We start from the raw sequence: 14602 nt of genomic DNA on the forward strand, positions 1-14602 counted from the left end.
GTAAGACAGCTGGGCATACAAACGGGAAGTAAAGGAACAAATATTTAAGGATTTCTGTTACCTTCCCGGTGTGGAATGGAGGGTAATTTATTCTTCACATTTATCTTTAGGACAATCGTAGGAGCTAGGTTTTACAGTTGGAAAACTGAGACTGCAAGAGATTTGGGAATTTGACTGGCAAGTCCCATAGCTAGTGAGCAGCTGTGCCAGGATTTGACCTTGAGTTTGTCTGGCTCCAGAATTAGTTTATCCCTCACTGCCACATTGCGGGGAGGCAGAGGGAGCAGAGTCGGTGGGGTCTGGGCTGGGTTGCAGGGAGCTGGCAGGCCCACTGCCAACAAAGAGTATTCAGATCATAGTGGTTGAGGTTCTTGTCGGCCCAGGGGAACTGGAGCCTGGCTTGGGGCAGTGGAAGAAGTGAGCACCCTATTAGGAAAGCTGGAGAGAGTCTCTGCCAAGGTTTCTAGCTGGTTTGCTGGACAAACAGCCTGAGTCCCTGCTTCTTCATCAGCTCCTGCTCTTGTCCACCACTTTTCTCTACCACTCCTAATAAATCTGAATCATAGTTTTTGGCTTTGTACTCACAAATTTGAAGTGGAGTTCTTACCAGGCCTGTCAGTAAGACGGAGCAGGGAGAGTGAGAAGGAGAGGTGAATTCCAGGAATCTGGACTATTTTTAAACACATCCTCGTTATTCGAGATCTTGCAGGTCACTGGTATCAGAGAAGAATTTTGCAGCCCTGACAGCTGGTGTTAAAACAATTAGGCTCAAAATGACAACCATGGGATGTGTGTATATGTGTGTGCGCACACATGCGGCCATTCTTCCTCATTCTCTACATCACAGGGAAGCTTTCCCAGGCCTGTTTTGGGCAGGGCCAGCTGGGTCAGTGGGAAGATGGGATCTTGGGAGTGAGCTTTGGACTGTGTCTGAGGGAGAGCTGGTGACAGGCATCACCCCAGACCAGCTGCCTCCTCTCCCTGGCCCTAGCCTTCTCTTATAGAAACGAAAGGGTAGGATTAGGACCTCTGTAAATGCCCCTTCAGCTCTAGGACGCATCCTGTGATTAGGACTACAAATGCCTCTCACAGTGTTATTTTATGGTCTTTGTGAGGTCCCTTCCATCGTCCTCCACTTGCCCTGATCATGCCTGACACTCTACGAGTTTTACCTTGCTTGCTTATTAACATGGAATTCTCTGGAAGGGCAAGGGACAGTTATGTCTAGCCTCTCATCCATGACCTCAATCACTTGTCATTATTTGGACACAACTTCCCTTTCATTTTCATTCCCCCCGCCCCCCAGCACTTCCTACCTGAGTTGGTCAGGGTTCTCCAGAGAAACAGAACCAATAGAAGATGTAGAAAGAGATCAAGGACAGAGACAGAGAGATATTCATTATAAGGAATTGGCTCACACAGTTATGGAAGGTGATAAGCCCCAGCATCCGTAGTTGGTGATCTGGGGGCCCAGGAGAGCCAGTGTATAATTACAGTCTGAGTCTGAAGGCCTGAGAACCAGGAAGGCCAATGGCATTTTCCAGTCTGAAGGCTGGTAGGCTCAAGACCCAGGAAGAGCTGATGTTTCAGTGCTAGTCCAAAGGCAGGGAAAAAAATCCCAGTCGGAACACTGTCGGGCAGGAAGAATTCTCTTTTATTCAGAGAGAGGGGTCAGCCCTTTTGATCTATTCAGGTCTTCATTGGCTTGGATGAGGACCACCCATATTAGGGAGGGCAATCTGCTTTACTCAGTCTACCGATGCAAATGCTAATCTTACACAGAAACACCCTCATAGAAACACCCAAAATAATATTTGACCAAATGTCTGGGCACCTCATGGCCCAATCAAGTTGACACAAATTACATACCACCCAATCAATATTCTTTACCCCCCTCTCCCCTCCACATACCTACTGCTTTCCATGGTCCCCTACAGAGGTTCCTGTCTACAGGTCATTGCACGTGCTATTCCCTCTACCTACAGTGGCCTCCTCTCCACAACCCTGGTCTATAGGAAGAAATTTTACCTGTGGTGCCTTAATTATCTTTTCATATGGCCATCTCCCCAGGTAGAAGGAGAGGCCAGGGTCTGCCATATTCTGAGGAGGCTAAAAGCATAGACTCTGGAGTTCCACACTCTGGGTTTACCTCCTGGGTCTTCCAGTTACTAGGGGTCTGGCTTTGGGTTAATTTGTGCTCCATCTCTTCAATCTGCACAAAGGAAATAGTAGTTATACTTCCCTGGTGGGATTGTCTTGAGGATTGAGTGAGGCAAAGCACATAAAGCTTGTAGAACAGCATCTGATACACAGAAAAGGTGGGACACTTATAAAGTGTTATTGTGGTTGCTGTCATCCTTGGGTTGAGCACAGAGCCTGACATGTACCGGGTGCTCCTTAAGTCTTGCTGAGTGGAGTCACTTATAATAAAGTGTGTAGAGAAGATATGAAAGTCAGCACATATGAGGTGGTTTGAGGAAGGACTATGAAGACACCTTTGTTTATTACTCTCCTTTTCCCCAAGACCAGTCCCTTTTCTAGGGACCAGAGCAGTCATCCCACAGTAACATATGTATATTTCCATTTACACCTTCTCTGCCTACTGGAGACAAAAAGCTCAGAGAATGCAAATGGGTGGGTGTAATGTTTTATTATTCTTCAAAGAGGAAAATTAGAGAGAAACCTGTAATTGGGAAGATTTTATTTCTTGCTCTCAGCAATGTAGAGATGTGCTCCCCTTCTTCACACTTAACTTCTCTTGTATGTAATGAACATAAGAAAAAAAGCAGAGACTAGAAAAAAAGCAATTCAAAGCCTTTCCTCAAATTAGCTGGGAGCAGTCAGAAAATAGTCAGGAGAGAACAGAAATCACTGAGAGAGGAGTAAAGTGCCTACTAGAGCTTTGGACACTCAGCTAATAAGAAACTTACCATGTCCACTATTCTGCACACCCCTGAAATTGCCTCTTCATAGAATACAGACAGGGTGAGTTACAAAGGATATTTTCATCAATATTTAAGAAAAATATTATTGCTCTGAGAAGAGCAATTACTAAAGAAAAGTATCTAACTTTCCAGGTATCACTTCCTTTAAAAGTTCTCTCCCTGTTTATATTTATGTGAGTGTGTGGCATAGAATCCCAGAACATTAATCCTGAAGAGTTTTAGAAAAGATCCAGTTATCTAGTCTCTGTTATCATATACATAAGGAAACTGAGACCCAAGATGATGGGTTACTTGCCCAAAGACACATAGCAAGTGTAAATTGCAAGTCCTTCATATGATCTGATCACATTCACTAAGTGCCCACCTGACCATGTCCAGCAAAGAGACGTCAAATAGATTTCAACCCTTGGAGCCAAACCAACTCCAGGGGAGGGTAATTGATTAATGGTGTACATGTGAATGTATACAACCTCTCAAAAACTCCACTAGGCAATAGAATAATATACTAATTTCTAATCAATAGGACTTTGTCACATGGTCAAGTCATATTGTTCCCAATCGGCAGAGGTCTGACTCTAGAACAAGCTAACGTCTGTGGAGCATGTTTATAGAGTGTGGTGGTTAATTTTATGTGGCAACTTGACTGTGCCATGGGGTGCTAGATGAAGCATTATTTCTGGGTGTCTCCAAAATAGATTGACATTTGGGTTGGTCAACTCAATAAAGCTGAATGCCCTCCCCAGTATGGGTGGGCCTCTCCAATCCATTGAGGGCCTCAACAGAACAAAAGGTGAAGGAAGAGCAAATCTGTTCTCTCTCCTTGAGCTGAGACATCCCTTTTCTCCTGCCTTTGGATATTGCTGCATCTGGTTCTCAGGCCTTTGGACTCAGACTGAATTATACCACAGGCTTTCGTGGGTCTTCAGATTGCAGAAAGCAGATCCTGGGACTTCTCTACTGCCATAATTGTGTGAATCAATTTCTATAACCACTCTTCTTTTCTGTGTACTTCTATATATCCTACTGGTTCTGTTTGTCTAGAGACCCCTGACTAATGTACAGACATAGCTCCACTTAATCCTCAAAACTACCCCATCCAGGAAGTAGAGTGAGTCAGCCCCCTCCCTCCTGCCCCCAGTCACAGCTCAGCCTTCTGTCCTGCTGCATCTCCTTCATTGTATTCCTGGTGCTGAACACCTTCCAAGCTGGATTAAAAGCATTCTCAAGAGAATTTCAGGGGGAAACATGGACTTGTGATAGATGGTAAAGAGAGAGAAAAGTTGAAGCAAAAGCAGATTGAAGCCCTCAGCCTTACCCCATTTAGAGAGTCCTGTTTATGGAATTAGGTTCTGTTCTCATTGGGTACTGATATCCCCATAAAGTTCGCCAAAGACGGTCTCTAGAAGCAGAAGCCTGGCTTGATTCAGGGAGACTCTCTGGAGCAGAAGGACTCTTTGCTGGCATTGAATGTAAACATGTAGATAACTGGGTGTAGGTGTTTTTTCCTACAGAGTACTCATTGCTTTTCTAAGATTCTCAGTAGTTTAATGACTTCCTAAAAGGGCTGAATATGGGGTCTGAGTGTGGTGTGTCTGAAGTAATGGGGTCTGAAGTAGTAGGGTGTGTGTGTGGTAGTGGAGAGCTTTCCTTAGGATATGGGACTTCAGAGCTCTCAACTGTGGGGTCCATAATAAGGAAACATCTTGAGAAATACTGAGGAGATTGATCATGGGGAACATGGGATGTCCCTGAAGCCCTGTCATTGAAAGTGACCTAGAGAATGGCTGGAAGGATCCTTTGGGGTCACCTCGCTCCCTGATCCTCAGAGGAGGAGCTACACCCCTGGCTGGCTTACCTCTCTATATTCATGGCATCTCCACTGAAGGAAGATCCTCTTCCCCCATTAATTTCACCCTCTGGCATGCTGCAGCCTCCAGTTAGGCAGCTTTCTTGATTTCTAGTTCAGCCTTGCAAATCAACATCTCCAATTTAATAGCTTACAAATGGATTTTTCCTATCTCCTGCCTCTTACCAGCCTACACTGGTAGCAAAGACAAAAATGTTTTCTTGTCTATACAACCTGCATGGTCACTGCTTATTGAGGCTTCTTGCCATGTCGTTCTAGCCTAAGTCTCTCAGGTCCTCAGGCAATGCTGTCTAAATACAAGCAGTCCTTGCTGGGAAACCAGAGACTGTAACTCACAGTCAACCTTATCTCTTATAACAGCCTTGGCAAAGATACAGCTTGTGATAAAGGAAGCTGGTTTTCCGTGTGTCCCACTCATCTCTTCTACCATCCCTGTGCTTTTTCTCTCCTTTTACTGGAAAGCGGTGGGGAGCATCATGAGTTTTGGAATTCGGTAGAGTTTTATTTGCATTCTGGCTCTGCCATTTATTAGTCCTGGAGCTCAGACAAGTCACCAAAGTCCTCTGAGTTAGTTTCCTCATCTGTAAATGGGTATGATTTTTCTTGTCTGTAGTTGTTCTGCTGATTAAACATAGTAATACATGTATAAGCAGAGAATAGGCACTTCATAAATACTAGTCTCTTTAAATATTTCAGGCACACATTAAGAGATGATGAGGAAATAACACATAGGTCATCTCTAACTCTGGGATTGTTGAGTCTAATTTCAAGATTTATTTCTTAGAGCAGCTGCAGCTTCACGACCAGGCCTGAGGACTGTTACCTCGCAGAGTCCCCTCTGCATTCCCTCTGACAAGGAACCTCCTGCTGGTTTCCCACTAACCCTGAACTTTGAGATGATCAGACTGCCACTAGTCCCAGCAGAAGTCCTTTAGCCAAGTCCTGCCTGGGAAACATCAAACTCCAGAGGGCTTTGCTGAGGGCCAACCTCAGGAGCAAAGCTGGTAAAGCTGGGAACCAGGCCTGGGGAACTGGCCTAATGAAGACAATGTAACTAAAAAACAATAGGGTTTGAAGGTATACAACAAGCTCAGGCTTGATTCAGGTTGGTACCGATTTTTCCAGGGGTTTAGTTCTTAGGAGCTCCCTAGTATAGTGACATTGGTAGATGGTCACATTCCCTTGTGGGTTGCTTTGAGGAGGGACTTCAGTTCCCAGCTAGGGGTTGGAGTCAGAGCCCACGGGCTGGCAGGGGTTTTAGGAGCCTAGCCAAGATGGCTACAATTTCTAGTGTGTTCTGACTATAGCAGTTAAGTGAAATACTAGGCAGGGTCTAGGCCTTATGATAGGGAAAACCAAGGCTTGGTGGGCACAAGGGTTTTCTGAACTCTGAATTCACTCCAGGCCCCACCCAGATTAGCATGGGTGGGCTAAGGCTTAGGCTATGGGGCTTGTGTAGTTATGACTATGTGGGGTGGGGAACCCTTGACTGTCTTTGAAAGATCCTGGCTTTTGGGTGATTGGAACTTTTGGGTGATTGGAACTCCAGTGGAAACATTCCAAAGGACAACAGGGCAGGATCCTGGTATATGAATGGGTGAGGAGTCAGGTGGCTGAGGCAGGACTGCTCCAAGACCCAGGGCCTCCCAACGTGTGGTGGGATAAGGCTGAGGCAAGGAGCAGAGGGAGCAGAGCAGAGGGAAGATGCAGAGAACAGCTATTTAGTCTCCCTCCTACTATGCACATCTTACCTACCCTGCATCAGGAGCTTCAGTTGATGGGGCACCTGCTCCTCAAACCTCTGAGCACTGCAGCATGCCCATCCCTGAAGATACAGGCCCCATTCTGGCTCACTGTTAGCACTTCCCCTGGCTGAGAGAATGACACCAAGGAAGGAAGAATCCATTAAAAATGAGGGAGGTGGAGGCAGAGGAGTTAGACCATTGGGCTTTCACCTCCTCCCCTTCCTCACTGGCTCTTGCCCACCCCCTTTCTTTCCTTCCTTCCTTTTATGACGTCACCTCTCACCACTGCCCTCACACCCTGTCCTTTCCTGCTGTCTGCTCCTCTGCTTCCTGACTGCGGGGCTGCTGCTGCAAATGGTAGGTGCTGATTAAGATGGATGGATTTGTAAGAGGCATTCAATGTGACTAGAATAAAAAGCACCACAGCCTCTCCTGGACACGAAGGCATGTGGCCAGAAAGTAGCATCACTCAGGAGGTTACTTTACTACTGCAGCTCCTCCTTAAAATAGCATGTGCCCCTCCATGTTCCATTTTGGTTTCTATTTATATAGATGTAGATACACACATATATACATTTTTAAACAGAATGTTTTCTCTATTTCCCACCTACCCTCTTCTCTTCCTCTTTGGTATTTATTCATGGAGACCAGGCACCAATTTTTAGAAGAAGCGTTAAGGATCCAAGGTCGCTGGGGAAAGGTCACATTCTCTGACCTTCTGAGGTGGTTTGCTGTCTCAGATCAGCTTGAGGGTTAACACCATTTAGGAACTCAGTGGAGCTGAGTTTGAGATGATAGAGGTCCATTTGGTGGTGCTGTTTCAGGGGCTGTGGATGTGCCTCAAGGACCACCCCTTTCTCCCATCTCCTGCAGAACTGTAGCTGCAACACTTGTTCTCTTGAAGATGCAGAATTGACATGCTTAATACACAGTCCTACTGTGTATCCAACTGCTTGGTTACTAGAATGGAGAAGATCAGGGAATTTGTTCAAGGTCATGTGGAAGTGGAGGCTTTACTCAAGGATTCTTTCCTGGGATGTCCAATGTAGATCTCACTTCATGACAAGAATGAGGGGGATTAGGGTTCACTTTAACACATCGGACCTATTTTAAATGTTCACAGGCTGCTACTTATTCAAGGTTAAACGCTAAGTTTCTCACTATACAGAGAAATAGAGACCTTGTTTATAGACAATGCTGGTGAATTATCAAGAGATGCACATCAGCCCCTCTAAGCATGGAGAAGGCATTAGGTACTAGCTAGAGACATGAGCTCTGGCATACAGTCAGAGAGGTGAGCTTTTGGATAATTAAATTCTTCATTCTAATAAGTAGCCACTAAAATCTATTGGTCTGTGGTGTGTGTGTGTGTGTGTGTGTGTGTGCACATGCATGCATGCTTATGGTTAAATGGTGCTGCAGAATTTACTACCAACTGTAATTTTTTTGGTAAGCTTTTAAAAAAATAATTGATAGCTGAACAGCAACAGGCTAGAAGGTGATGATATCATCACTCTGCTATTTATAGATCTCTATTCTCTGAAGAGTGCAGATCTTGATATTTAGATTATGAAGGCCTGTGGGTAGGACTCCTGCCCAGTTCTGTGCTTCCTGCTGTACCCATCACATGGCTGTCTCATGACATCCGTTGTTAACCACCTGTTTATAAAAAGGAAGCTGAAATATGGAGCCAGGATTTTAGTGGAGAATGGAATTATCCAGTTTTACATTCCCACTTTTTTTTTTCACTAGGCTTTACCCATTTGGGGTATTTGGAAGCAAAACCAGAGATGAAAAGGATTTGAACCAGTTCCAATTTGGATGTATGGTCAGGAGTAAAAGGAAGAGTGCCATCTTACATAGGATGAGGAAAGAAAGTTGAGCGCGACTGAGATATAGACACTGAAATATAAATTACTGAAGACAGTAATCCTACAACCTCACCTTTAATGAAATGTAGACTAGGAACCATGATTCTGTCCTGATTTAGGGCCAGAGGTTAGCCATTAGCTGCTCACCCAAGTCCATAGAGAACCTTGCTTGAGCCTGGATCATTCTTCGTGTAGAAGGTCCCCTGTATCTGCTCTTATATTGGTTTGAGCTGTTATTTTGCAGCAAATTAAGACCTCTGGCAATCCCAAAGACCCAGAAAAGATAGACTCATTTTGTTCAGATCTTAACATCCAAATAAATCTTGAATTGAAGTGCTTCTTTGAATCCTCTGAATCATAATGACCCTCAGGCTTCAGTTAGTCAGAGGATCAAGGAAAAACTAACTCAAGTTTAAAAGAAAAGGTGAAGGCACTTTCAGCTAGAGCAAAGCTTTGAATACAAGTTTGAGCCACTTGGGTTGTGACTAGGAACAACTATTGTTTGAACCAGAGAAGGCTTTTCAGATCCACGGTCAATAGTGCTTGTTGTGAAAATAACAGTCAAATATTCTGCAGCAACCACACACTCTGATAAATCCCAGCCGCTCTGACTTGTGAGCCAGAACCTGCTTTTGGAGACGAAGCTGGCTTTCAGGACCACGGCCAGCAGCAGCCTCGCACGCTAACAACTCCTTCGAACTGGAGCAGTTCTTTGTTAACACTGCATTGAAAATCACTCTGCAAATATAACCACTACCCATCCAGATACCTGGCTATTACAAAACATTTTTTAAAATATAGTGGTCCATCACCTTACAACTTCTCATAGGAGGTATGGAGTATCATGATTACAATCAGCATTTTATAAGGATTGTCACTGCTCTCTAGGAAATAATGATGACCTCCTGTAGATCACATAGTACAACAGGGACCATGATCTGATTCACAGTGTGTGATCTGTTCTGTGGACCTTCTGATTGCCTGAATATGGGTAGATCAAGACTGAATCATGGCATTTCATCAGAATCTGCATGTAGCAAACAGAAGTCAGTCAATGGACACCAGAAGTGAGGGACTGAGGAAGTCAGTTTGGCTAGATCATTTCTCATGTAATCTCTGCTGTACTGTTCGCTGTTAAGGAAGCACTTTTTTCCCCAATAGTCTGTGACCCAGACGGGGCATTTTCCCCCTCTGTGTTATCACAATATTATTAATAATGCCTTTTGAGTGTATACTATCTGCCAGGCAGTATGCTAAATGCTTTACATGTATTATCTCATTAATTTTTATACCTTCAGTTCTGCAAGATAAATAATGATATTGGTCCAGTTTATTGGATACAACTGAAATTTAGAGAGGCTAAAGAATTTATCAAATGGTACATATCAATCAGGTGGTGGAGCCAGGAATTGAACCTATTCTTTCTGATATATTGAGAGCTTATAATTTTAGCCTCTTCTCTCCTTCCTCATGACTTCTTTCAGTGACAAAAACAGATTTGATTTTTCAAATTATACCTTTTGTGGATATTGGTGATCTCATGTTTCATATGGTTTGTGATTTTGGCCTGTGCAAGTTTCAGCTAACTCTTATGTCCAATTTCAAGTCTGTGTGTAATTACCCCCCTCCCCTGCTCCAACTTTCTTGTTTTCTCACTGACAATTCAACCAAAGGAATCATAAGAAAAGTGTTAACCCACATATAATTTTTGTCAGCTTTGGTGATAGCTCACTATTCATTTCCCCTAATCCAACCACATAAGTCTTTAACTCACTTCTTCTCTTCAACTAGTGGGTTCTTCAGGTGATTGCACTTACCTGGTCTTTACTCCTCTTAGGCACTACCCAACTCCCTATATAATATAATAGACCAGAGCTCATGCCCCTTTTAGGCTGTAGACCTCACCCCCTTGTGTGTTTCCTCATACCTAACAAAGGGAGTTGCAGTGAATCAACAGAAGGATGTAACTTGTTCCTGGCAGTATTCAATGAATATCAGAATTGAATCCCACTGGAAATGTTGAGTAAGTATTTTGTGTCCAGGGTAGGGTCCGCTGTCTTCCCTTGAGTCACTTAGAATGTTGTGAATTTTTGTTATTGGGAATGCCACTGAATAGAATGGTAAATCTGTACCTTCAGTCCACAGAAGGGTCAATGGCAGATTGCAGACCTTGAATTCGTAGAGTCATGGTGCTTTGTTTTTGCCAGTTTATTCTGTGAAGAAGTAGGATCAGTAATTCTCTTTGACCTCCTTTCTTTCTTTGGCACCCTAAGCTGGTGCCAAGTTCTGGAATTGTGACACATTTTATACCTCTTGGCTCTGAGTTGCTGACAGGTCTCAGAATAGGCCACGAGTTATTCCCTTTTGTATGCAATATGTAATGAAATATATACTATCTTGCTCCTCAAGAACCTTGATTTATGTGTGTATCCTGCATGGAAAAGGAGAAAAGGGATGGAAGAAAATGAAATTAAGTTTAGAGTCCCCTCATCCTTCAGATCCTGGATTACATTTGCATGACAATGGGGGTTCTCAGCTTTCCGGGAAATGACAGTGGTGTCTATATGGTGTTGATATATCTAAATAATATCTATAAAGTCTACTGGGGATTTCCAAAGAACAAAATCAAAAGATTCCAAAGGAGAACAGAATTTACAAAAAAAAAAAAAAAGAAAGAAAATCACTGAACATCTTAGGGAGAATGACTGAGTTCATGCATCTACTTGTTTATTCAACAAAAATTTACTGAGCCCCTCTTTCATGTCAGGAGCTATGCTAGGTACTAGAGAGACAGTAGCAAACAAAATGAATTAAAAACCCATTCACTCATGGACCTTACATCTTAGCGAGTAGTCAGATAACTGATAATATAAATAAGGAAAATGGTAGACAGTGAGAAGGAACAAAAATTAAAGCAGAGGATCGGGTCTGGAGAGACTGCTGGAGAAACCGCTCCTGAGGAATTGACTTAAATGATACTGTTTTTTATTTTTATTTTTTATTTTTTAAAAGATTTTATTTATTTATTTGACAGAGATCACAAGTAGGCAGAGAGGCAGGCAGAGAGGGAGAAGCAGACTCCCTGCTGAGCAGAGAGCCCAATGCGGGGGCTCGATCCCAGGACCCTGGGATCATGACCTGAGCCGAAGGCAGAGGCTTTAACCCACTGAGCCCCCAGGTGCCCCTGATACTGTTTTTAAAATGGAAATATTTAAACTTTTTCCAAAGAAGAGAGGATAGCATCATTAAACCCTCAAGCACCCATGGCCCAGTGAAATTGGTTCTTGAGTAAAGACCTGAGAGAAATCAGGAGAAGGGCATGCAGATACTCGTGAAAGAGTGTTCCAGATCCTTCAAAGGCCCTGGGGCAGGAGCTTCACTAAATGTTTGAGGAGCAGCAAGGAGGCCATCTGGGCTGGATGGGGAAGATGAAGGGAGGGTGAGAGGAGAGGATGTCAGAGAAGAGGTCAGGGCCCAAACCATGACGTGTCTTGAGAGCCATGGGAAGGACTTTGGGTTTCTTTTTTAGTCTCTGTGTTTTACATTAGAGCCTCAGACATTATTTATCTAATAGCTGAGAGTTTGTACCATTTTACCATCCTCCACTCTTTCCTCCCATCCCCCAGGCCCTGGCAACCACTATGCTACTCTGTTTCTATGAAATTTATGTTTGTTTGATTGGTTGGTTTTAAGATTCCATATAAAAATGAGATCATATAGTGTTTGTCTTTGTCTGGCTTATTTCACTTAGCACAACACCCTCAATTCCATCCATGTTGTCACAAAAGGTAGGATTTCATTTTTTTTTTTTTTTACCTCATGGCTGAATAATATTTCATTATATACACATACCATATTTTGCTGATCCATTTATTTATTGATGGATACTTAGGTTGTTTCCATAACTTGAATTTTGGGAGAAATGCTGCAATGAACATGAGGGTGCAGATTTCTCTTTGACACAGTGGTTTTATTTCCTTTGGATATATACCCAGAAATGAGATTACTGGAGCATATGGTAGCTCCATTTTTTAATTTTTTAAAGTAACCTCCATACCATTTTTTTTAGTGGTTATACAGATCTACATTCCCACAACAGTGCAGAAGGCTTTGTTTTTTTCCACAAAATCATCAACACTTACTTATCTCTTGTCTTCTCGGTGTACCCATTCTAACAGGTATTAGATACCACCTCACTGTGGTTTTGATTTGCATTTCCCTTATGATGACTGATGTAGAGCATAATTTTATGTACCTATTGACCATTTGAATGTGTTCTTTGTAAAAATGTCTATTCAGTATCTCTGCCCATTTCTTAATTGGATTTTTTGCGGGATGTGTTACATGTGTTATTTGTATAGTTTGGATGTTAATCCTTTAACAGATATATGACTTGGAAGTAGTCTTCCCATTCTATAGCTTGTTTTTTAATTTATATTCCTATTAGCAGAAACAAGGACCTTGGCATTTGAAGTAAGGACTCTGGATTTTGATCTGAGTGAAATGGCAAGTCATTGCAGGTTTATTTTATTTTATTTTATTTTATTTTATTTTATTTTATTTTATTTTATTTTATTTTATTTTATTTTATTTTATTTTTTACTAACATATAATGTATTCCTGAGGAGAGAATAGACAGGATAATTTATAATTTAACAGGATCTCTCTGGTTGTAGTGAAGAATAGAGTGTGGGGACAAGGGTAGGAGATTTTCCTGCAAGGAACATTGATTGCGGGATATTGGATTAAGGTAGTCATATGAGGACTAGTGAGAAGTGGTTGAAATATGAATATATATTTGAAGACCTCAATCTATACTAATAGATTGGGTGTGAGGTATGAGAGAGAAGTTAAGGCTGACCAAGATTTTCGGTTGAACAGTGGAAGGATGGGTTTCCTAGTTTTCTCAACTGTAAATTGATGATAATGTTTCTTATCAATGGATTATTGAGAGTTTTGAATGAATTGATTAACTAGTGATGCCCTTTCAGACTTCTAGCACAGAAAGTACCTCTTTAGGATATAGTGTTGTGGCACCCAACTGTTCAACCTATACATAGATACATTTTGCTAATATTTTTGAGTTTCTTAAATACTTGTAGCTGCTTAAACATTACTTTCTTAATACATTGGTAATATTTACAGGTTACTATATATCATGTGCTCAGCTAAGCTCATTATATACATTTCATTTAATCCTTAAGACAAACCTATGAAAAAGATCTTGGTATTCTTACTTTATAAATAAGAAAACTAAAGTTTAGTGAGATTAAAAGAAATGATGCTCTTGACCACTCAGCTGATACATGATGGAACTGCAATTTAAACCAGCTGTTGTCTAATTCTAACGCTTGTTCTTTTAACTGTTGACATTCTTACTGCCTCCATCTTCTGTTTGTTTTTTTTTTTTCCTCAAAAATGACCAAGTCCCTCTCTTGCTGATCACAGAGTTCTACCACCTTTTTAAAAATGTTTTTTTAAAAATTTTTATTTATATTTTTAAATTTCTTTTCAGTGTTCCAGAATTCATTGTTTCTGCACCACACCCAGTGCTCCATGCAATATGTGCCCTCCGTAATACCCACCACAGGCTCACCCAACCTCCCACTCCCTGCCCCTCCCAAATCCTCAGTTTCTTTCTCAGAGGTCACAGTCTCTCATGGTTCATCTCCTTCTCCAATTTCCCCCAACTCACTTCTCCTCTCCATCTCCCCATGTCCTCTGTGTTATTCCTTATGCTCCACCTTTTTGTGGGATAAAATTCTTTGAAAACTTCTCCAGAGGACAAAGATCATAAATTACAAAGACAATGGTTGTTCATTTATCTTTAATATGAGTTTTAAAATTTTCCCCAATTGGTTGTCTTAATTTTATGATACCTTTTTTTCATGGAAAATTCATTAAAAAAAAACCACCTTTGTAGGTCCTTTTTTTCTGGACATAATGTCGTATTTAGAAAGGCCATCTGAGTGATGAGATTATACAAATATTATCCTTTTGGCTTTCAGATCCTAATATAATTTCATTTTATGTCTAAATATTTGTTCAATCTGAAATTCATTTGCTATGTGTTGTGAAGTAGGTATCCCCTTTCTATTTTTCTGGAAGTCTAATGATCTGTGCCGCCATCGTTTATTGGGTAATCTTCCCACTAACTGAAAATGCCACTTTTAT

General features: G+C 41.9%; 1 protein-coding gene and 1 long non-coding RNA gene across 2 annotated transcripts in view; both read left to right on the forward strand.

Moving 5' to 3' along the window:
• XKR6 (XK related 6) overlaps nt 1-14602 on the forward strand; it is a 299312-nt gene that overhangs the window by 209941 nt on the left and 74769 nt on the right. The window lies entirely within an intron of this gene.
• The window catches only part of LOC116584246, a 28590-nt gene continuing 20867 nt past the window's right edge, over nt 6880-14602 (forward strand). The window contains exon 1 of the long non-coding RNA XR_004283112.1: nt 6880-6914. This is a non-coding gene — a long non-coding RNA (uncharacterized LOC116584246). The remainder of the gene's footprint in view (nt 6915-14602) is intronic.

The sequence above is a fragment of the Mustela erminea genome, chromosome 2 (assembly GCF_009829155.1).
Source record: "Mustela erminea isolate mMusErm1 chromosome 2, mMusErm1.Pri, whole genome shotgun sequence".
Lineage (NCBI taxonomy): Eukaryota > Metazoa > Chordata > Mammalia > Carnivora > Mustelidae > Mustela > Mustela erminea.